At 48.2% G+C, this 25,362-nt stretch overlaps 1 long non-coding RNA gene across 1 annotated transcript; it reads left to right on the forward strand.

The window, feature by feature from the left end:
- Window positions 1-1,116: 1,116 nt before the first annotated feature.
- Window positions 1,117-25,362, forward strand: LOC138580294 (uncharacterized). The gene is made up of 3 exons (XR_011304225.1): window positions 1,117-1,579; window positions 9,703-9,814; window positions 21,970-25,362. It is a non-coding gene; the product is annotated as an uncharacterized lncRNA (long non-coding RNA).

The raw sequence follows: 25,362 nt of genomic DNA on the forward strand, positions 1-25,362 counted from the left end.
GTTTCCAGCGGCCTCACCTTTCTTTCATAATGGTGGCGCCAGTCCACGGGAATCTCTTGCTTGAAGGGATGCCTCGCAGGTGGGCCACCATCATTATGGATTAAGGGCCTATTTTTCTGAAGCCTAAAGCTCTTGCTCATGAGCATGAGCTTCAGGCTTCAGGAAAAAAAAAAGCTTTGTCCTGCAGCGGCCTGGGCTGCCAGGGGAGATTAGTGAGCCCGGCAGGGCCCTGCCTCAGAACGAGATGTCCGAGCCTGCCGGGGCTTGGCCTCCGCTAGCCCTGGCCCACTTAAAGCCCTGAGCAAACCTGTGAAAGGTGAAACACTGTGCAAATTGATTTTAGGAGCTATACATGACTGTGGGGAGCTAGACTGTGTGAAAGGTGTGGCACTTCCCTCCTTTCTAGCAGTGGAGTAGTTGAGCCGCTTCCCCCTGATTGTACTGTCCCTACCAGAGGGAACTCATGTCCTTGTCACTGACATTTTCCTGTCCCATGCTATCTCTCATTTTAGTATTGCTGCCTCTTGTTACAAGAACGCTATTCGGATAACCTCTCTCCCATGCGCCCTGCCAACGAACTCCGCTACACGATATTGTGTAATTGCTCTTTTTGCTGCGACTGAATGATTTCCTCCGACTGTCAGTGGACATTCCGTTCAATTATTCCTTTATAGACGCCGATTGTGCAGGGGGTGCAGTAGGGCACGATTGCCGCCAGGGGTGCTGCGAGGACATCGCCGCACCGGCAGCTGCTTGCATGCAGCGGACACCAAGATGGGAGCGGCCTCAGCATCGCTGAGAAACGTTGCAGCCCGCCTCTAGGGGCGTGGCCTCCTGCTGCAAGTCTCCTGTGATACCAGGAGTGCGGGGAGGGAGGGGACGGGCGATGAGTGGGCGTGGCCTTTAACATGGTTTTACTCTTCTCTGCTTTCGAGGTGGGAGCGGCTGGAAAGTAAGTGGGCGTGTCCACGACGAGAGAACCGTTATGTGTGGGCGTGGCCAATTTGAGGGACACGTTTTGGAAGTGTTTCTGTCAGTGCAGCAGGCGGTGGGCGTGGCCAGCGAGGGGCGGGTCCGGTCTCCGTTCTCTGGACTAGAGTTCCTCAGTGTAGCTGGGCACGGCCAGTGTCGGAGGCGTGGCCCCGGAGAGTCCCTGCTCTGCTAGGTGGGCGTGGCTTGCGGGAGCCGCACTCCGCTCCTCACCTGCAGTTGAGCGCTGGCAGCGGAGGCATAGATCGGGCGCTGCGCAGGGGGGCAGGGAGCGCGCAGGGAGCTTCGGTCTCTGAACGCCTCCGGGGTTTACAGGAGGGGGCACCCGCAGAAGGAGGCACCAGCCGGAGGGGTACCAGCGCAGGGAGGAGCAGGCACTGGCGGAGGAACCTGCAGCAGACATCAGCAGAGGACGGGAACAGGCATTGGCAAAAACGTGGGGGAAGCACTGGCGGCGGGACTGGCAGGAGGCACCTGGAGTACGCACTTACAGGGTTCGTGCAAAGGGCGGAGAAAGCAGCCCTCCCTCGGGATGCCGGCACATCCGCTCACCCTGCTCCTGCTGCTGGGGGTCTGTGGAGCGCGCACGGTGAGTGTGGGCTGGAGGGCATTTAACTCCCCCATCTCAGTAACACCCACCTCTGCCTCACTCCCAACCAAGACCCCCATGCCTCAACCATCACACGCAACTTCCACTTCGACGGCATCTCTCGCGCCGTGCCCTAAACACACCCACTCCATCAAACACTCTCCCTTTGGCAGTGAGCATTTTTAGGCCCCCTGCTCTCTCCCACACCACATCCTGTGTGCACTGCCCCCCCTCCCCCGCACCACTCTGGCAGACTGTTCCTAATTCCCAAACACTTAGCACCCGACAAGTACGTTGCCTTCACCAAGTTCTCCCACGCAATCACCTGCAGATGCCTTCGCCCGCCCACCTTACAGAAGCGCTCCTCCATCGCCTCCCCGCACACACGTGCGCTCTCTCTCCTCTTGCCCAGCACTGTAAACCTAAGGCGACTGACAGCTGTCAGCAGTGCTCCGCCACACGCACGCCTGTATGCCCACATGCATCGTGGGCACCTGAACTGAGTCAACAGACCCCCCTCACGCGCTCCACCCTCCAGAAGCACCGGGCACCTGCCGCGGCCGCCATATACCAGCGAAACTTCCCCTCTCATTCCAGCTCTGAGCCCCTGCATTTATCGGTACCCGCCCCCCCCCCCAGCTCACCCCCCACTCCCGCCACGATGCTTCACCTCGCCATCTCTCGTGTTTACAGTGCACACGAAAGGGGGGTGCTGCCGTGGGAGCCCTCGCGCACACCCTTTCCTCCACTTGACATGCAGACCTGCAGTGATACACAGCTCAGCACGCGTATTGCGCACCCTAAGTGTTTGACATCTGTCAACAGGACCGCTCCAATGTGCAAGTCATTCTCCATAGGTTCTGTGCACCCGAATTGGCCGAAGCTGCCGGCACTGCCCCTCATAAACGCGCCATCCCATAGTACCTGCACCAGAAAGTGACTGACAGCTGTCAGGAGAGTACCCTCACACACACGCCTTGCGTCACATGGACTGCGCACTAGAAGTGACTGACACCCGTCACTGGACTCCTCGGGCACACGCTTTCTTGCGTATTTGCTCTACCCCTGAGGTGACTGGCAGCTGTCAACAGAGCGCCGTCACATACCGTTTAAGAGATGAACTGCACTTACGCATTGACGGCGTACACACACGCCATCCTTCACATGTGTTGTCCGCCCGAGGTGACTGGTAGCCTTCAGTAACTCCCCTCTCCCACACGTACTTATTCCACCCAGCAGCCAACGCGGACTTTGCGCCTGCAGTGACTGACAGCAGCGCCGCCTTCCCCGTGATTGACAGGTGTCAGCAGTAGCCCTCACAGAGGGAATCCTCACTTGCCCTGTGCCTCTGAAGTGGCAGCTTCTCGAGGTGCCCTCGCTCTCCACCGCTCTGCCCGTCACATGCAGGCTGTGTGACCCTCCAGTGACGGGCAGCTGTGATTGAAACATGTGTAATCACAAACGCAACCTCGCCTCACCACCCTCCCCTTTCCTCCATCAAAGCTTCTTGGGTGTGGGTTTTTCCTGCACACCTTCTCTAGTAGCACTCCCGTTGCTATCTCACGTCTTGTTATGGTGGGGGGGGGGAGTACTGGGGGGGGGCTGTCTCTCGCCTCTGATCTAAAGGAATCATAGACCCCAGGGCGGTGGGTATTTCCGACACAGCTCAGACAGAAGAGCCTCTCCCTATGGCGACGGATAGCCAGTATAATCACCTGGCGTGGCTAACAGTCACCCCTCCCAGCCCCCCACCCCAGCGGGACTGACATCCCCACACCAGTATGGGGCCCTATGTACACCTCGGGGTGATTGATATCCTCCTTATTGCTTTAGGGGCGACCTGTAACCCTATCTTGATTGGCATCCCCATGCCAAGCATTGCGCCTGCCACCTGTCTGCTTGTTTTTGTTCTTCCAGAGGGAATGTTGCCACCCGCCCGCACCGGCATTGAGTACATCTCTTGGCAGCCGCCACCGTGGCCGTGTTGCCCAGACCCTCCCACTTTCGCTAGTGCGCTTTTCCCTATGCGTCGTACCCTCCCACTCACCCCAGCCTGCACCCTCACCCGCCACACCATAGCACCTCTCTCTTTTCATTCTGCCCTCCCACCCTACCCATTGTACCAGAGGCAACTTCATGGTACTCTAACCCTTTACCCATTGCTCTCTTCCACATTGCCCACCCCTCACTCCGCTCATCGCCCGCTCCCACCCTATTCAGTGTGCCATCTCGCTCTACCCATCCCGCCCTTGCCACCCTCTCATTGTGCCCAATTCCAACGCCACGCATCGCACCCAATCGCTTTGCTCGTCACACCCTACCACTCTGGCCACCCCAACATTCTGTTTTAACCACCCTAGCCCCTCACTCTTCCCGCCCTACTCTTTTGCACTCTAACCATCGCACGCTACACAAGATGCCTCTTGGAGGAGGTCAACACATTATACATACATTATTATTAGTAGTAGCATTATTATCATTATTATTATTATTATTATTATTATTATTATTATTATTATTATTATTATTAATAATAATAATGATAATAATAATAATGATAATAATGATAATAATACTACTACTAATAATAATAATGATAATATTAACCGTGTACTCTCCCACTGTGATCATCGTACCATGTCACTCCTCCCTATGTACAGCGTAGACATTATGCCCTCTCGCTCTACATACTACACCCTACGGCCAGGCATGTTTTTCAGTGGAGCAATTCATCCGTGTCAAGGATGAGTGCTGGAACTTATGGTGACAGGTTCGGGCGAAGCCTTCATCGTTATAAGATCGATGAAATGGAGTCCCATTGTGCCGGGTAATAACGCCATTCTGTTATCTGCCTGTTGCGCTGCGGTGACTGTGCGCTCTACACAATTCTCATTGTGGTGATAGCCTACATACCGACATCTACTGCTTTATATCAGACTTTACCACTCTACTCATTGCGCTACCACTCCGCCCAGAATACTCTAAGCACTATACCGTACACTTACGCCCATCATACCCCAGCAACGCTATCCGTTATACCCTCTGATTCCATTGTCAGTTACAGTGCCCTGGTACTCTAGTGTACCCTTGCATTCGGCTGTCATTCCCCGCCACTCATCCCATTGTCACCTACTATTTCCTGTATCGTCTACTTTCCCTCTAGCCGCTGCACCTACCCCTCCAGTCTATGAGACGCCCCACTTTACCACTCTACGCATCAAGCCCTTCGACTCTCATCCAAATCTATCCAATTGCACCAGCTGCCCTGTGCCCTACCATTCTGCTTCTATCCAACATGCCTCCTACGCCACCCATTCAAGTTATCTCCTCTATAACACCCTAATACTTTAAGCACAGTGCCCTACTGCTCGACCCTTTAAGTCAACCCATCACAGCCTACCGCTTGAACCGTAGCACTCAAACTGCCATATGTGCTCACTCTCGATTCTAAGGCATGACCACTGGACCTGCCAACCCATCCCTCATACATCTCTATATATCACCATATCACCCCCCAGCCCCAGCCCTCACACCATATCCCAGTAGCCAGCATTGTGCACTGCCTGCGTGTTGTCCTCTACCGCTTCCCTCATCGCGCACTACCTAACATGTACCACACACTGTGTAAGTCTACAGCCCCAACTCTACCTCTACCTCATCCACAGTCTTCCATTCTGATGCATGTTAATACTGTACCCCCAACATATAGGGCCACTGCCACCCACCTCCCACTGTCGCTCTGCCACATGCTGCCACTGTTCCTCAGCCTACACCACCACAGACACACTGCTACACGTGTACCACTCGGCGAGCTAAGATCATGCATCCATGCGCAGTACCTCCCCACCATAAGACAATGCTACGCCAGAGCAACCCATTCTACCACTCACATCATACACTAAGGCCCTAGCGCGCCCAGTGCGCTCGCCAATCGGTAGCATCATCCTCACTGCCACCGGTCACTCCAACCATAACACTAACTGCTCGTGCAGCCTAGTGTAACCGAGATGGCCCCACCCACAGCATATGCTGCCACAGACTATCGGTGAAAACTCGTCCTTACCGTTACCACCTCTCCCTCAGCGGCAGCCTACACTCTGCGCCCCACCACATATGGTTTGTTTCATTACAAAAACCACAATAACAGAAAGCGGTCTCGCAAGGGTTACAGCCTAGTTCATTTTACATGTGTCTTTGGATGCTAGCGTTTAGCACCCTATAGGCATAGTTTCCAGGTCGCTTGCTATACAACTGACTGGACCACCCGGCCCATATCGCCCCTCCTCCTCCATACCAATCACTGGCCGACCTGTGCCATAGGCACCAGCAAGGGTCAGACTGGGGCATAACAATGTCTCGGGCACCAATGAAAAAGTGGCCCACACTTGCAATTGGCAATTCATTCCTTTTGTGGCAGACTGTTTGAGTAGTACCCAAAGGGGAGGTTTATGATAAAATGTGATACAAATTGTGCATTAAAAAAATATTCATTCCATAGCACTGGTCAAAACCACTAGCCACACAGTGAGTAACGTATCAAACTGGCCCACTTTGACCCTAAAAACTGGCCCACACTAGCATTTTGTGTTTTTGGTTCGGGCATTGCCCTATATGCCAGTCCGTGCCTAACACCAGCCCACCTGACGTTGCAATACCCAGCATCACCAAAAGTAGCAAAGCACCTCAAGATATTGACAAGCCTCCCCCACCTCTCAGATTTACAGCACCCCAACATATGCTCCCGCGATGACATTAACTGACAGTGTACCGCATAGAAATTCACTGCCTCTCCCAATATTACACCCAACCCCATCCTGTGCTGGTAGGGGCACCTGTTGAACATGGCCTATAAATACGCCTCAGCGCCTGTTGCGTTTGTTTTAAAAGCCAAAACAAACATAACAGGGCACAGGATATCACGAAATGGCACGATATGTCGTGACATATCGTGGAAGTAATGGTAAACATCAGCAGTTAAGTGAAGTCACCTCTGTGCCAGCCCTTCAACGATCTGTAGTCTATGCATTGCCCCAATAAGTGATGTCACTCCCACTACCAGCTAGACCACCCTGGTACCCCAAACATTCCACACCCATTCCAGGCCTGTATATTGTTTGCCAGCAGCATCTACAAGGAACGAACCTATAGTTACTCCGAACACATGCCGGGCACATGCGCAGATCAGATCCGAGCAGATGCACGGATCAGCAGCTCCTGCTGGCAATCCCTGGACATAGAAAGCTGCCCGACATCCCAGTATGGGTGCTGAGGGTTGAATAGTGAAATATATAAAGCAATGGCCGGTTGATGCAGCCCACCTCTGCCACACTGCTCTGGCCTCCTCTCCCTGTGCCCTCTTGTGTCAGGTCTTCGCCTTCTCCTTGACATGTGTTCCCTCTCGGGCCCTGTCTATGCATTCTCCCTGCCTCTACTCCGTGCTGCCTCTTCTCCTGCCTGCCTCTTCTCCCTGTCTGCCTCTTCTCCCTGCCTGCCTCTTCTCCTTGCCTGCCTCTTCTCCTGCCTGCCTCTCTCCCTGCCTGCCTCTTCTCCTGCCTGCTTCTTCTCCTGCAGGCCTCTTCTCCCTGTCTGCTTTTTCTCCCTGCCTGCCTCTTCTCCCTGTCTGCCTCTTCCTCTTCCCCGGCCTGCCTCTTCTCCCTGCCTTCCTCTTCTCCTGCCTGCCTCTTCTCCCTGCCAGCCTCTACTCCCTGCTGCCTCTTCTCCTGCCTGCCTCTTCTCCCTGCCTGCCTCTTCTCCCTGTCTGCCTCTTCTCCATGCCTACCTCTTCGCTCTGCCTGCCTCTTCTCCTGCCTGCCTCTTCTCCCTGCCTGCCTCTTCTCCCTGTCTGCCTCTTCCTCTTCCCCAGCCTGCCTCTTCTCCCTGCCTTCCTCTTCTCCTGTCTGCCTCTTCTCCTTGCCTGCCTCTTCTCCCTGTCTGCCTCTTCTCCTGCCTGCCTCTTCTCCTGCCTGCCTCTTCTCCCAAATCTATCTGGCCGGCCCCTCTCCATGCCCTGCCTGGAACTCAAACACTTTCTTTTCTCTTTTACTCCTTTTCTGCTTTCAGACTTTGCGTGGCCCTCCCTCTGCCTGACCCCATTCCTACCCGTCTGCTACTCTGCCCTGTACAACCCATCGACCTGTCTGCGTGTCCTACCCTCCCACTCCCCTCCCCCCGCCTTCCATTCTTCCCGCCTGCATGTCCCACCCTCCCACTACCTACCCCCCCAGCATTCCTTTCTTCCCGCCTGCGTGTCCCACCCTCACACTCCCTACGTTCCGGCCTTCCATTCTTCCTGCCTCCGAGCCCCCCTCAGACTCCCTACCCTTGCCCCCCGCCTTCCATTCTTCCTGTCTGCATGTGAAGCTACTCTCCTTTAGCCTTCTTCGCTATTCGCACCCTTACCCTGTGTCGTCCTTTCTTTGCATTTTGTGTACCCCGCTCAGTGGAGTTGCCTGACCCACCTTTCCATGCCATGTGCCCTCTCTGTGCCAACAGTGCCCCTCTTCCTTTCTGCCGGTTTCACTCACATGCCCATCCTTCTTAGGCTGCCTGCCCTGTCTCTCTCTGCCTCTTCTACCCTGACCTCCCTCCCACACTGATTAGTTTTAAACGTTTTTTCACCCCCCTCCCCCGTGAGTTCATTTGGATCTCTTGCATGACTTGCCAGCCACAAACTCCAGCTCCTGTGCAAGAGCCATATCACGATAAGCAGCAAAAGCGACCCCCCTGCCCAGTGACTTGTTTCTGTGTGAGGGAGCTCCGTATAACTGTACTATCCGGGTGGCTAGCTCATGTGCGAAGCGCCTGCCTTTGACATGGGGCCAGCCTGCACTAGGCAATTCTGAATCCCAGCATGTCTGACTCGGCCTTTCATCCTTTCCGATGCTGATAAAATGAGTAGCTTTCCATTCCATAATAATAACAGCTAGTATTGCAGCACTTAGAAACGTGAGAAATCAGGCGGGCGGTATTTTGGGCTAAACTGCAGAGAAGCGCCAGACTCGCGTATAGTGGAAAAGGTTGCTTTAAAGTGACATGACACAGCTTACAAATACGCCTTACAAACTACTAACTGATCATTAACAATTAACCAAAACAATGACTTAATGAAATCCTTCATTAATTCCTATCCCCTCTCCCCTCCTCCCCAATTCACCCCACCCGTCTTCCTTTTTTCTCCCCCATCTTTTCACCAAGGCCACATCACTCCTTCCATACCTCTTCACCCGTCTTGTACCCCCGGGCTAGCCTGTCTGTGCAAACAGCGCTACCCCCCTCCTTTACCGTGCCAATGACCCTTTTAGCTTCCCCCTAATCATCTAACTGTCGCTTGCTCACAAACCTTCCCTGCCCCCTTTTATACTGGGCAAGGGGTACTCTGGTCACCAGCCACGCTCACTGGAGGTGCAGCACCCAAATCACCCCAGCGAGTGGGGGGGACGCAGACACGTAATCCCAGGGCTCCCTTTCTGAAAACAACATATTATTGTGATTCTACTTGGCGTTCTCAAAATTCGTTTTCACAACTCCTTTTGCAGTGAAACCCTCGTGCAACTGAGGCTGTACACATGATGTAACTTTGCCCCCTGTGACCTCACCTTCCTCCTGTCCCCCTGCTGCCTCTCCGGGGATACCCCTGTAACGCCTACCCATTCTCTCCCCCTATGCTTACATTATCCGGGGACAGACTCGCAGGCTGTAACACCTCTTACCCTTCCTCTCCCTACTCCCATGCACATTCCATTCCCCTGTTCACTCAACCACCTTCCTAAACCCGCCACAATACTCCTCACTTAGCTCACCTACTTACCCGCTGACACAGTCCGTCCGGTCCGACGTTGACGCTCCGTGTATTACGCAGAGGGCATTTTACACGGGATCACGTCGTCCTCTGACTAATTATATGGCGTGGCCATTATTGCTATTAGTACCCGACGAGAGTCAAGCAGAGATGCCCACTACACACCAGCATAACCCTTACACATAGTTACATGTCCTCACCCTCCCCCCCGTCCTCACTGCACGTTCCTTGTCTTCAGTGCTCTACAGTGCATGTATTGTCAAGGTGCCCCTTGCACCTAAAAGGAGAAATACCTTATATTTTTCACCACTCTTCCCGCCCGCAGGTTTACCATGGGGACCCTACTTCTAGAAGTGACTGCAAGCCGGGTTTTTCAGAAGAGGGGTACACAGCGCTGGTCTCCCCGAACATCTTGGAGGGGCAGAAACTACTGAAAGGTACAAAAGTGACACCGGGAGTTGGAGGGGGGGAGGGGGCTGCATGGAGAATTGTCCCATCCAATCAAAATTGAGTAAACTCTGGTCTTCGTTTGACATAAAACTGAACTCAAGTGTCTTGATGTGTAAAGTGCCCATATTGCTTCAGCCCTTATGGGAATATTAAGTAAAAACCTGAAATGTGTGGTATGTTTAGGGTGGCCGCTGGCCAGGTGACTCCTTGTCAGTGGGACAGCACTTTCCTTGTCCTTTTGTGGAACTTCCTTCTTCGATTCATTGACTTCCGGTGGTTAAGCCCACTTTGGTCAATTGAGGTTAACCAAGACCCCACCGCTCACGAGAAGGTGGTTTGTTTAATGTTGTCCTATTGCAGGGCTTCATGGAGCCACGGTTTGTGGTGTCAGTAATGAAGAGTGGGCGCACTCCCTGCTTCTCTTTGAAGCCATCCATCTTGTCAGTTTCAGCGCCACTCCCTGAACATCACCACTGCCGGCTCCAGGTCTACTTGTCTCAATCTCTTTGTTTTGATGAGCCAGTCTGTCTACCACATTACCTATCTCGGATCACTGATCTATTGTCGATATACACATTTGTTGCCCTGTGACTACCCCATAAGTGTTGTGGGTCAGCAACTCACCAAATGCTGGTGTGAACAGCTGTTCTGCGGTGAGTGAATTCTGTTTGGCACCCTTTTGTCATTTGGAGCCCATACTCATTTAACGAAACATGGGCGTGTTTTCCACAGCTGAGAAAGGAAGGGGTTTTTGATTGTACTCCTGACCACCTCCCACCCCCTCCCAACCCCACTCCACTCGGTTACTGTATAGTGTATGCAATCTTGCTTCACACTGGCTGCTGACATGTCAGGGTTTGCTGTTGTTTTCTGGAGAGTGCACTGCATGGCGTGTGCATGGCCTTTTGGTGGTGCTGAGAAAGTAAACCAGTTTAGGGCATGGGGGAGGGGAGGTGGGCTGGTGGTACCTATTGTGCAAGCGTCTTGACCACACCCCTGAAGGTGGCTAGTGTTCCCGTGGCTTGTGTACCAGGGGACAGTGTGGCCACTGGTCAGGGTAGCGTCCAGTGGGGATGGCAAACATGTTTGCAGAAACGACCTTTAATTACAATGTGATGCCTGCAATAAAACAGGGCAAGGAAAAGGTCAGCAAATGGCAGCAAAACAAAGGGAAACATGAAGGGAAAAGAAGACATGGTAGGATAGGAAGGAAACGAGAGGTGGTTTTGGAAAAGGGGGAATGGAGAGATATATTAAAAAAAAAAAATAACTTGTCAGAAAAAGCAGTCGTCATTATGTCGAATTTGCCAAAATCAGGAGTTCGTCATCGTGACAGAGAACCGACGGGCTGGCTACTGGTAGCGGTGCTGAGTCGAGGCGGGTATTCAGGTGAATGTCGTGCGGGTTTGAGCTTTGCACCCCTTGCCCACACAGTGACGCCGTGTAGTGCTCGGCGAGCGCCGCCTCTGGAAAGCGGGGCCGTGGCAACGAACCCACGACGCAGCAGCTTCACCCGGAAAGCCTGCCTGCTTTCTCCACCACCCCCAGCTTTCTCCCCCCTCCCCCCCAAGCCCGCAGCTCCTGCTTTCCACTCGTGTCTGCCAGGCGGATTTACTTGCAAACGGGAAGCTTCCTAAATTATCCCTGCTTAGCAGTGCACAATAAAGCAGACGTTGTTGCTCCCATTGTGGTAAACAAGCCCACAGACATTCTGCTCGGAAATGTGGCATTCATTTCCATGACTGCCACAGTGACAGCATGAAACGCACATGCGGCAGGAAGTGCCAATTAGTTTTATAGTAATTGCCGGATTACAATCCCTTTTGTGATGGTAATTTCTACACCACCAGGAGACAGACAATAGACTGTGTTGTGTGTTGTCTGGCTTCCCCTAAGAAGAAAACTCCTGTAGGTTTTGGGAACACTGATGTAATCTAATGTCATTTGTCATTTGCATAGCTCCTTTTCCCATTGCTATGGCGTCAAAGCGCTGTGGGTGAACACCCTCGGGGGACCGAAATCCAAAACATGGGAAGATTTCTCAGTCCAGTTTAGAATGCGTGTGTGCCTTTTAGCTAATATAAAGGTGGGTAGGTGTCGTTGCTAGCGTCGCGTGTAGCGCTGGCTTGTGAATGGGTGCTGTGAGGTTGTCGGAGAGTATGTGAGCGCAGGAGACTAAGGAAAATGCATGACAGTGCCACAGATCCTATGGACACGCTACAACGCTGCTGTTCCAGAGGTGATACTTGGTCTAGTTTCATTATTTTGTGATCAGTAATGCACATATGATAAATGGCAAGTCCCCACTGAGTGGCTCCTGGTATGTTGTAGGGCCTGACGACCGCATGGCCTTTTTAGGGTGCTGTGTGTTTGCTTGCTACACACCAATAAGTGGTTATTGAAAGAACCAATAGCACTCTGCAGAATCTCTCAGAGCCTACAATAACGACAATAAGGATTTGTTATCCATGAAGCGCCTTAAGGCAAAGCACTTTACAGAGAACATATTTACATACATTTATCATCCCAACCGAAGTTGGTGCTCGTTTATCGACCTCGGAAGGATGAAAGGCTGAGTTGGCCTCGCTGGGATTCAAACCTGCGACCTGCAGATCACACATAGGTCGCAGCAGTGAGCGCTCAACCCGCTGAGCTATCTTACAACTATAATGCTCCACAAGGCGTGTGAATAGGCTACCAGAGGGAGCCTGATGGCCATTATCTATCCCCACAGTTCCTGCATCTATTCATGGCTAGCCAGTGGTCTTTGCTCCAGATGAAAGCTATGTTAGATATATTCAGTAAGACCTGAACATAGGACGAATATTGGCTGTCTCCAGTCACGACGCACTGCCGACATAGCTCGACTGTTGTCAGTCTTTTCTTGGTAGCCCAATACTGTGTCTGGAGTTTGCTCTACTAACTGATGGGTACGGCGAAGGCACCAGAATGCTTCTCTGCTCATCTTTAAGCATGGATCATTGGCCTTTCAGCGTGCGTGAGGCGTATTTCACCAGGCAAACATTGGTGATTAATGTATCTTTTATAACGTGCTTAATACCGGAGACTAGTCTCTAAGCACGGGACTGGGTTTTAAATCTGTGTTGCTCTGTGTTGGCTTGCTGCTAAGACAAAACACGTCCCCCGAGCTATCCTCCCCGTCGGGTATAGGTCCTCCCAGAAACCCAACTCTTTGAATTGAATTCAATGAACACTATGAGACTACAGTCCACTGGACCTTCAGTCAAAGCATATGTGTAGATGCTCCGAAGCATGCACGATCGCTGTATAATGTTGGGTGTCGTCAGCATACCTCTGCTCCCTGTGCCGGGATTGGCCTGTTGTTTGCCTGGAAACCATTGCAGGCAGTTCCAGTAAACTCCCGACATTGTCCCCACCCGGATGCTCTCTAGAAACGGCAGCACCATTGACAAGGTCTTCTGGGTGCACAATGTGCATTTGCCACTGGCTGCAGGCTGGTGATGTTTGACTCTCGACGAGTAAGAAATGGTGTGCTTTGTGTATGTATGGAATTGAGGAGGTGAGTCAGTTTGTTGGTGGGCTAGTTGTTTGCAACTTTAATATTTGCACCCTGTGGTTTTGTTCGATGTCTGCAGACACTAAGCTTTTCTTTTTTTGACATAATATATAAACAGCTGCTCTATGTGGGTGCGTATTTCGCTCAGGCTGGGCATTTGCTCCCAACATGGATTGTAGAGTGCTGCACATTTGCCAGAGAATCCTACCTTAAAACAAATCTTAACTCATGCTTGTTGGAAAAAGTGGAACACAACTCAGGTTTACCATTTAATGTGGCCTTCCCTTGACACTCTACTCACACATAGGCTGCACACCCTGACTTGAAAGTGGTTGCACTCTGACCAGTTTGTTCGCCATTAATGTTGATGGTCAATTTCTTTGGTTGGTGAAGAATTGCTAGGAAGGCACACCATTGTTTTGGTTGTTGTTACAGAGTAATTTCTCTGGTTGGTAGGGTGGGGATGATTCAAAGAATGGTGCACCTGTTCCAATGAGGGTATGATGAGATATGTACCTTGATGAAAGACGGGGATGCACAATTAATGCCTTCTCTTTGTATCAAAAGGGCTACGTGAGAGAATATTGCCTGGTAGTACAAACAGCTTGCAGCCAGTGCCTCACAGCCTTATATGAAAAGCTTGTACTGACTCGTGCTTCCAGAATACTTTCAATCAACAATGGTGATACCATAACAGTTGGAATTAACCTACCCGTCATCTGCCTGCTAGCTAACATGTTTCCCTCACCTCTAACCTGCCTCTGTCCCTCACTTGCTCTGCCTTCACTCTCGCACTTCACCCATCATGGTCACATCTCAAGCACAGCTGGCCGTACCACCTAGCTGCACTTAAAAATGTGCAGTGTTAGTTGTCCTTAATCTATGCCCATTAATGTATTGTCCCCTCTGACTGTTCCATTTACTCCCCTCCACAACCTGGTCAGAATTTCGCTCAAACTCACCCCATTGTAAGAAGCTCACTGCTTCCCAGCAAATCTAATTTCTTATCTTTTGTATGTTCTTTTGTGATCAAAAGAGCCTTGTTCATCTTGTTTATAAATAAATAAATGCATATATAAATAAATAAAAATTGGCATTGATAAACATGGTGTCAATATGTGCACATGAAGGCAACATCTCTAGTGCTTTAAAAGGGCAGCCGATGAGTGAACTTGTTCATACGTTTTTGGGGCTGTCGCGACCATATGGTCAGTATAAAGTCACATAGCATTGCAACTCTTTATGAAGGGATACTTTGAAAAAAGAGTGTACAAAATAAAAATGGCTGCTTATAAAATGTATGTTATGTTTTTGCGTGCTTGGGAAATTTGTTTGTAACCTGAATACTCCAGACTCGAATAGTTATTTTTTTAGCATTTCTTTTGAAAATGAATGCTCCAGGGAATGGCCTGCTTGATGTGCTCCTGATGATGGCTCTAGTCCAGGGGCAAATGGCAGTGACATGCAACGTGCCTGTACAGGAGGGAGACAGAAGAGCCTCGCCTCATTAGCCAGCCCGTGCTCTGCTGCCACAGGTTCCGGCTCTCCTGGCGAGAAATGGCCCGTTTCTTTCAGCGTATGTAACACGGTGGGCTGCAGCATTTCATGCGTTCGGAAAGGTTATATGTGATATTATCGCTGGAGAAAACATCAGGGGTGTCTCCATATATGTTTTAAAGGCACTAAACACCCCCATCCAATCTATTTTAGGACCGGTGCAATTATATAAACAAACTGCAGTCCTAGAAAATTTGGGGTAAGTGTTAGATAGTGCCATTAAAAAATATAATGTTATTTTCAGTGATAATATCACCGGATACCATTGAGAAACAGCACTGGTGTCTGTGGCAGGAGTGCCACCCGGACCCTCCATACAGTGCAAGGGCAGTACTATTTTACCACACAGCAGGTGGATGGGTGGGCTGTGGCTATTGGGGCAGGGCATGGATTTAGTGGCCTTAAGCATGAGGTCACCCGATAGAGTGTAGTAGGCAGAGGTGAGGATTTCCTGCTGCTTTGATCTTTATGTAAGAAGCTCCCACCCCTGGTGACAAGTCTACTTCATTGGTGAGTGTGCAGTAAATCATTTCAACAAGAAAATGACTTTTGAAGTGGGGTTTGGCACCTGCCCGCAATCGTGGGATACAGAGGGTCCTGCAAGAACATGTCCTTAAAGGTGGGGAACACATGGTTTATCCCATTCTCTTCTTGGGTGGCTGTAGAAACACCTAGTAACGTTTCTAAAATGAATCACGTGTTGGTTGCTGGTTGAGGTGTGTGGTGGTCCTCTTTGCTAGCTTCTGTATGGGCCAATGCTGTAGCCCCATTCTACCATGCTTTGGTGATTTCTACCCCCTCCTGGTCTCCTGAGGGCTAGGGAGATATGTTAGCTCCCTTTCTTTGCCTCCAGTGGGGCTTGCGCTAGCACCCTATTCTGGCCCCGTCCTCATGTTGGTCGCACCCTCCACTTTCTATAATGACCTCCACAAAGTCTGTGCAAACACCCCGTTTTTATGACAGTAAGTTTGAGTTAGTGACCTTTAATGGCCAGTATGGTGTGCCTAGTACCCCCTGTTTCTATCAATGGGCATTTGTGATAGGCTCCTTCCCAGGGGAAGCTCGTCTATAATGGGCGAGGGGGCGTCGAACCACCAAAACCCTTGCCCATCATAGATGAGTTGAACTAGCCACAGAGGTGTTCAAGAAGAAACAGAAGACTCACCTGTTCTGCTAAAATCCTTAAAGCTTACCACCCACCAGCACAACCTCTGACCACCTCAACCTTATGTGATGTTTTCGTCTTGTTTTGATCTTCGTTTGCGCCCTTAAGCCTTTGGGTACTGGGAGCGTGGTGCAAATTAATAAACATAAACATAAACTAGCCCAGGAGCACTCCCTCACTTGCTTGCTGTAGCTGAGGGAGCACTCCTGGGCTGGCTTGAACTGTCATGGGGAACCACAGTTTTGTCTAGACAGTTTGTACCCCAGCTGTGCATGTCCAATGGGCCATGCAAGGCTGGGGCATGTTGCTTCTGCAGCCTTGCATGGCCCATTGGAGATGTAGGCTTGGATACTGCATGTTTGTATGTGCAAGGCGCTGCTCTTGCAGCTCCCTGCATATACAAGCAGACTGGGGCGTTGTGTCATCAGTGCTCTGGGTCCTGCTCCCACATGAGCAGGAACCACAAAGTGCTGCCGCTTCCTGGTTCCTGCATGAGCAAGAGCTTGAGCGCTGCCTGGAGGCCGCTGCAGAGCTTCAGAGTATTGGGCTGCGTGCAGGGAAGACTTTTATTTTTATGTAAAATGTATCTGTGAATGTCTGATGTATGGGCACGTGTGAATGAGTGAGTGAATATTCTGTATGAATGTGTGCACACTTGTGCATTTGTCCTTGCTGGGGTGGGGGCACGGCAACAATACATTTTTGTTTTATTGGGCATCTAAGATTGATGCCCAGTAAAAAAAATAATTCTTTCTTTTATCAACCTGCTGTTAATATAAGAAAACAATGCTGTGGCATTACGTGACTAGACTGGCATTTTGGGTCAGCCAATCTATTTCTTTCTTACTTTGGCATGGTGTTTTATTTTGGGCATCTATGATCAAGGATATAAAGTGTTATTATTTGGCTGGACTAGCATTTTGGGGGCATCCAGTCTACACATTTCTAACTCTGGGTTTTTTCTTTTCTGGTCATATATGATAAACCAAGCATGGGGTGTGTCATACTTGGCTAGGCTGGGATTTGGGGGCAGCCATTCTAGCTCTTTTTTACTGTGGCATGATTTGTCATTTACTGGGCATATATGGTACGTCAAGCATGATATGTGTTATCACTTGGCTGTACTGAGCAGCTAGTCTAGCCCTTTCTAACTGTGGCATGGTATTTTATTCTGGGCATCTATGATCACAAATGTTAGATGATATTTGGCTAGTCTGACATTTTGGGGTAGCCAGTCTAGCCATTGCAATGCCTTTATGTACTTGGCATCACGGCTAAAACAAACATAAAGAGTGTTGTATGTTTGTTTAGAGTACATTGAGCAGCCAGTTTAGACAGGTTTTCTCTTTGTGGCATGGCATCTTTAAAGATAAAGCCAACAGGAATATGTCCTTATGTGGGGATACTGCCATGTATTGGCAGAGAAAGTGGGGCATGTTTTTATATAGAATGACTACTGGCATTATGGGCAAAGCAAACATGAGTAAGTTCTCATATAGGAATTCTGGCACATATTGGTGCATCCAGCATGGAAATGTATGGGAACAGCAGGCGTGAACATGTTTTCATACTGGAATTTATTGTGGGCAAAGGCATCATGAAAATACGTTGGTAAGTGCTCCTGTGCATTGTTGGTGACCTGCATCTAATGCATTTTTGGATTGGAGTTACCCGACAAAACCAATTGCAAACTGCCTGGCTCGTTACCCAGTTTTTCACAGAAAGTGTGCAATATAATGCATCCTTTTAACCCAAGAGGAAACAAAATTCCTGTGTGGAAAATCCTTCCCGAACATCCCTTGGTTGGCTCGGTTGCTCTGGCATATTTGTGAAATATTCACACCATATTTGCAAAATATTTACGCCCCTCCAATTAAAAGATTCACCGGCCGTCACTACTCCTTCCTGCACCTCCATAGAGAGTCGTGCTAAACTATTTGCGATACATGTATAGGGAAGACACTTGTTAACCTGTCAATTCAGTACATGAAAATCCAAAGCCTTTGTAAGGAATGGACGTGGCAAATCGGAGCACTTTTTCGTTTGCTAGCCTTCAAAAAACCCCTAATGGAAATTGCACCCCAGCTCCTTTGAGATTCACCTACATCTACATCTAAAGGTAATGAAGTTGTCAGCATACCTGCTTCCATTTTTTCAACATCGATAATGATATCAATAAATAAATAAAGCAGAGCCTTGCACATGCATCACCAAAGCCCTTCAATTCACTTCACACAGCACATCAAAGGTCTTAATAGCATTGCGCTTGGTACATCAAAGAGCATCACACCACAGCATGTGGTATATCAAAGCCCATGAGTGCAATGGTATACTAAACAGTTTCCGTTAAATGCCCTTAGCATATCGAAACCCATGGGTGCAGACTCTATGGAACAGTACGGTGCTCAGGGGCCCGGCACGTGGGGCTTCAAAGGCCACAGGAGCGCTGCACATGCTACAGAGCGTAGCATACATGATCAAAAAAGGTAACCGGCAGAAGGTAGACAAAATAAAAAGAATTCATGAACAATTCGACTTGAGGTGGGGCTATGAAAGGTTACAGAATATGCCTTCTTTGTGCAGCTCTGAGTGATTGACAGTTGAATTTTGGGACAGGCATGAAACTGCAAACTAAGGGTTCTTCAAATGTGGGGGCTTTGAGGGCAGTGTGGATGGAGGCTGCGGTGTGAGACATGAGAACAAAGGTGGAGGGACGGTGCAGGACAAGGGAGACCAGAAATAAGATGTATGCACAGTGAGGGGTGAGACATCAGAGCAAAGTGTAACAAGATGTCTGATGGAAGCAGGGTACTCTAGTACAAAGATGTTTGAGGGTGGAGGCAGAACAGCATAACATAAATGAGTACACAGTGAGGAGTGAGAATTTGAATCAGAACATGACAAGATGTCTGATAAACAGAGGGTACTGTAGAGCAAAGATGGACGAGGGTGGAGGCAGGACAGCATAACATAGGTGGATCCACATTGAGAACTGAGACATCAAAGCAAAGCCAATGCATAAAGAGATGTCTGATTTAAGGAGGGTAATGTAGAACAAAGATGGATGAGGTTGGGTGCAGGACAGCATCAAATGGATAGATGATGTAGAAGGGTAATCCCAAAACCTGATATGAAAAAAAACTCGAAAAAGAGAGTGAATGCTCATTGTCGGAAAAGTAAGTTTAAATACATTGAAACAGGCGGAAGGGGCTAGTCAGCTTTGGGAAGCTGAAAACGTGATCAACAAAGTTACAGTTTGGAAACACAAAGTTAGATAATTTTCATAATTGCACATACCAGTTACAACGTCATCTCACAATGCCCACTGGATAACTCTATACAAGAAATCTAATCATCCCCTACATTCTCTAATCCCAATGGATACATCTACTAAGCACAGTCCTCTGTCCACAAGGTCTCATTCTAACCGGTCAATACATCCTGAAACATGATTATTTTATTAACTAGAACAATTCAACAGTTGATTTACCCCATTTTTCAGAGAAACTTTAACCCAGCAAGTGAAGTGCATAGCCTCAATAAGATTTCCTAAATTAGAGGGAGGAGAGAAAACAGTGACCATTCTTTTGAACCTCCTTTTCGCACCAAACAAGCAGGTGTCTCAAATTGCACCCTCTACATTCCTTCGCATCACCTCTTTGCGACTTCCATCTTAAATCATATAGCACATTGTCCTACTACTCTTCCTGAGAGTCCAGATGGAACCATAAAACCCTGGTCAAGCTCTGCACTTAAACAGCCCCTCTGTGTATTTATTGACTAACCACAATTCAACCCTCTCAATCTAACCGGACTCCCCTAGTCATTCAACAACAGGACTACGTACTCTCAGGCCGATTGCCCCCTTACAACTACATACCCAACTGGCCATAAGATCCCCATCTAATAATACATTATGCCATCCTCGCCTCTAGTGACCATTTGCTTGCTAATATTATCTTCCCAATGTGGTTCACTTCCTCTCCCACTTCTTGACCTGGTCATCCAAACTGCCAGTGCTAAAGAAAGTTACCCTTTGCAAACCAACGAGTCCATGGCCTACATAGGCAATACCTACAAGGACTGCAATCTGCAAAGTTCTTATGTGTATATGGTCAAATGTATAACACCTTAATATTCTAACAGTGTCTCTACCTAAATCATGTCAAGTCCCCACATGTTCCCTAAATGGGATTACTGCACCCCCTTACAATCTCTTTCTCTCTTGTCAGACCCAATTCTCTGACAAGCACATAGCTCCTCGCCACCCGACTTTAGGCACTACAAAGTTACAAAGTTGCATTCCACACAATAATATTGTGCTCACACTGTCGCCTATGATGTTGCTACATAATGCAATCTAAAATGGATCCAAAAACTAAACACATAGTAACACTTATATCAATTCCACTGACCATGCCGAACATATTTTGATTGCAGCATGGCATTTAAACAAGCCACACCATAGACCAATACAACTTCCGTAGCATAAACCGCTTCTCCCTGTTGGAACATTTTATGTTCATCGCAACAAGGGTGGGGGCGAGACAACGCAGAAAGGAGAGTGAGATTTAGATGTACAAAAGTGGAGCGAGGGTGATACAGGTGACTAAATGTGGATTGAGCATGGTGGCGAGATTACATAACATTTTTGAAATGTGAGGGTGTGGCACAAAAAGAAAGCTAGGTACAAGATAGGGTCAAGGCAGAAGAGTGAAGAGGGATACAGGGCAGGGAAGAGACACTATAACAAAGACCAACTAGAGGGCCATGCAAAGGAAAAGTGGCCAAAATCTGTAGCAAAGACTCCTCTGCAGTGCCCTTCACATTCCCGTCTCAACCCTGTGGAGCACACAATCCTCCGTTGCAAGATTAACAGCCATGTATTGGTCTTGCCTGTAATTTGAAAGAAACCAGGATATCATGTGTCCGTCCTCGATGAATGTCATGAGCTGATGCAGTACCTTCAAACCACAGCATAGAAAATACTCATTGTAGAGTTAGTAATCCATCGTATACAACCTCACCCATGCCAGCTATGAACATGGTGATAATATGCCCTTATTGGGCTTTAGGAAACTTGTCTTTCTACCCACACAGAAAGCAGCACACACCCTCGACCTCATATCATACACGCACAACTGAAATGGGAGTGAGCGAGTAAGGAAGCAACTCTTCTGAGCCAAACCTAGGTTTATCACAGCTGTCCTGGTCCTAAAGCTTGTCCCAATACGGCCTCTAAAACAGTTAGCACAATAGTTATTCAGAACATGTGTACTAAATGCTAAGACACTGTACAGGAGCCCATAGAGATGAGCTATTAGCATCAAAATAACACAAGAGGCCCCTAGGGAAGGGGCATTAGCCAATCAGGTGACTAGAACAGCTGTCAAGAATATAGACTCTCTGCCATCTTTGCCAGCCCCCGAGGCCCTTCCCTGATATAGTCAGAGTTATTGTGGTGGATTGAAGAACGGTGGCATTGTGTTAAACAGTCATTGGGACAATGTTAACGTAAGTGCCATCTGAACTTGTAGGTGAGCAAATCCCGTACTATACTAGATCATGTGTTACAGCAATAGGAATCTGATTTACTAGTAAGGATTTCTGAATTTGTTTTCAGCTTCTTCACATTGAGTTTTTATTGAAGAGGAGGGTTAATGCTAATTGGCATTTCTGCATAGCAGAACTGTGTTAATTATTTCTTGACATTAGCTGACAGGTTCGCTTGACCTGATTGAATTACTTTTGCTTTTAGTTCCTTATGGTTATTCCATGAGGTTGCAGGTCAGTGGAAAGGTATATTTGCACATATATTGTCTTACTTCTTTTTATTGACTGGCATATCATTCTAAATGGGTTGTTTCCTTTCTGTTTATTAGATTGGTTTAAGAAGACAGACTTTAAAAAGACAATATTTCCACCTGATGAAGGGACACACGCCTAGTGGTTATGCGAGCAATTCGAAGAAGAACCATCTTGTTAGATGTTGAAATGTGTATGTACATTGTATGTAATATTGTCTGTAGAAACAACTAATTGGATATTTTGATCAACATACTCTGTGAGATTGTGATCCCCTTTGTATTAGGACTGGATATATAACATTAATTATTTAAGATTGCTTATTTTGAATATCTTTTTGTAAAATTATATTTTTTGAACAAAAACTTGATAGAAGTGTATTATTTAATTTAGAGAAATTATATAACAATATTCTTTAGATATGTTTGAATTTAATAATGCAATTTGAAGGATTATTCCTGACAAAAGTAACTGGATATCTCTTTGATTATTCGATGAACACAGTACATTTAGTTTTAGTCCGTGTAGCCCGGGACATATCCAGGGCACCTGAAATTCTTGTGAATACCTGAACATATATAAAATAATTGATATATGAGCATTTTTGCAAATAGTAGTGCACCCCTCTGTTATTTATTACATTCCTTGGATGGTGCAACTTAAAACATTTTTCTTATTTGGGGTGGCAACAAGGAGCCTCTCCCTGTTGCCTCCCGCTCTCCTCCCCACCCACAAAACCAACCAAACCCCTTCCCCATCCTCTGGCCCTTCCCAAGTTACCTGCAAGACCGGAGCTTGTCTTCAGATCCTGGCAGCTATCTTTGTTTCTTTTTTCCCCTTGGGAGATTGGCTGAGCAAGCAGTGCGAATCTCCTGAGGGGGAAAAGAAAACATTTTCACCCTGGATAAACCCCAGAGTGCGAATGTCTTTCATGCCCAGGCGGGGGGAGATGGGGCACGACAGACATGGGCAGTAACGCTTCACTCAGGTCTACCATGGTTCGGGCTGGTGGGCCATTACCGGCCATTTCCGCCTCCCCGACAGGGTTTAAAAGCCATATTCTGCTATCAAACTACACAATAAATGATTTCATTAGCATCTGCCAGACCCATTATGAAAGGGCTGTAATTTGTAGCGAATAAGACATACACCACACTTGGAGAATGATCAAATTCAAATACAATGCAAGATCCAAATGATATGGCACCAAACCACCAAATGAGTCTCGGGAAGATAACTCAGCAGCAACGTGCTCACCTTGGAGACGACATGGAGCAACACAGGTTTGATCCCCAGGTCTGCGCTTAGAAACCTCTGGGTGTTAAGCTCGTTATAAATAACCAATCATGTCATGTCATGTCAAAACCATTCACACAGACAGGGTCATGAAAGCCACACACCCTACATCCGACCTGCACAAAATACTTCAGAAGATATCCAATTGACTAGTTCAAAAGAGCATGCCCATCACCCCACAATCCTTAACTTGAACCTGCTCACATTTTTCACAACTAAAATCTAAAAAAAACAGACATCAATTACAAACTCAGAGAAGTCAACATTTAATTCTATGGAATCCCCAAAGAACAGTTTCTTGCCTTCCTTCACCCGTAAGCATCTAACACTGTTGTTGAAGAACAGCATCAAGGATGAAGGCCCCCAGCCTCAAATTAACACCATGTGCAGAAACTGGCATCATATGTGTCCTACCATTTCTGCCGCCGGGCCTAGGGAAGACCTTAAATTCCCCCCTTTTGCTAGGCCAAGTTCAAGCACCCTGAACATGCCTTCACAATGCCAGTGTTAAAGTAACCAACTGCGGATCCCAAAGAGCTTTCCAGCTATTTACCGATCTGGAATCTCTCCTGCCTTAGCAGGATACACGAGAGCAAAGTAACCCATCAACTTTAAGAATGTGTGAGAACCAACATCTTTCTGCATCATTGACACCCAGGATTCCATCCCCTAAAAGGCAAAGGAACAGTTGTCATAGAAATCCATGAATGCCATGGATAAGGACTTCTCAACAGCCCTACTATTATTCTCTTGAAACTCTCAGCTACTTATCTTGGCACGGACCACCAGATAATTCCCACACGCCTTCTTGATTAATTGCATATTTCAGGTAAAGCCCTGGATTCAATCTGTGTTTTTTTTCAAGGAGTGAGGCCAAGAAGACAACAAGAATCATCCAAGTACAGTATCAGGAAAGAGACATGCAGAGTCCCTCAAAGCCCATCTCTCTCCCCATTGATGGATAAACACATTTATATGTACCCTGTCACAACTAATTAAATTACACAGGCTTTCTTCCAAACTGTGCGGATGACACACAGGCTCCTATTCAAATAGAAACAGAAGACGAAGACGGACTTAGGTCTGACATCAAATGTGTCTTGAAGATGAATCGCACTAGATGAGAGAGAGCTTTCAATGGCTTAGCATATCCAAAACAGAGGTTCTTCTGCTTGCAGTAACTCAAACAGCTCATTATCAGTTGGCCTCATTTTTTGGAGATGCCCACACCCTGTGACAAAAGGTAACAAACTTTGTGAATGATCTCTGATCCAGTGGTGTAGGCAACCGGTCTAACCGGTATAACACGCGCCAAATGGTCCTCTGCTTACTTCAACAAAACCACTGCTTAGACATTTCAGGTGCTTGGCCTGATCAGACAGGATTAATATAAGCACCTCCATGGCGGCCTCTCTAACAATTGGAGTATATAAAGGGGCAGGGGCCCTCTTTTTTTGTGTATGGGTGCCTGACTCTGGAGGGGAGATGGGGAATAACAGAGTAAGGAATAGAGTCAATGAATATGTGCCGCTATTGATAAAGCAGTACATGAAATTGCACTTGGTTGTTACTAATCCACCATTTTTCATCTTGGTTTCCTCTGTAATTCTATAATATTTTTGGTGTTTAGGCAATTTGCCTAATTTGTAAATTGTTCAGTCACCTATTTAACTTTGTTTTATGACATAGTTTTTCCCTCCTGTGATGCTTGGGCTAGCATATAGTTAAGCTATCCTCACTGTAGTACTGGTGCACCTCCTGTGCGTCTATGAAAGGGGTAGCCACTGACTCTATAACTTACTCTGTGGGCCCCTCTAACAAACAACGTTTCAGACTTCCGAGGATACAGAATAAGTCAGCTAATCTCAGCTGTAAAACCAGGAAACAAGACCAGGCAACACAAGCGTCAAAAGTGCCACACTGACAGATCGAAGTAAGTCCATACGGCCAGGAATTGCCAGCATCGAGTTACAGCCAGGGGTTTTAGCAGAAGAAAACATTGACATCTCAAGGAACCGAACCCTGGAAAACACCACTTTAACCACTAGAGGTTGGCGAGGGCACATGAGCTGAAAAAGGTGAATGCAGAGTGGCAGACGAGATAGCAGAACAAGTGTGGATAGGGGCTGGGACCGAAACGAAGGTGCAGAGATTTAGGGGGGGGGGACAATAGA

This window comes from Ambystoma mexicanum, chromosome 3p, assembly GCF_040938575.1.
Source record: "Ambystoma mexicanum isolate Mex_15411 chromosome 3p, UKY_AmexF1_1, whole genome shotgun sequence".
NCBI classification, from domain to species: Eukaryota; Metazoa; Chordata; class Amphibia; order Caudata; family Ambystomatidae; genus Ambystoma; species Ambystoma mexicanum.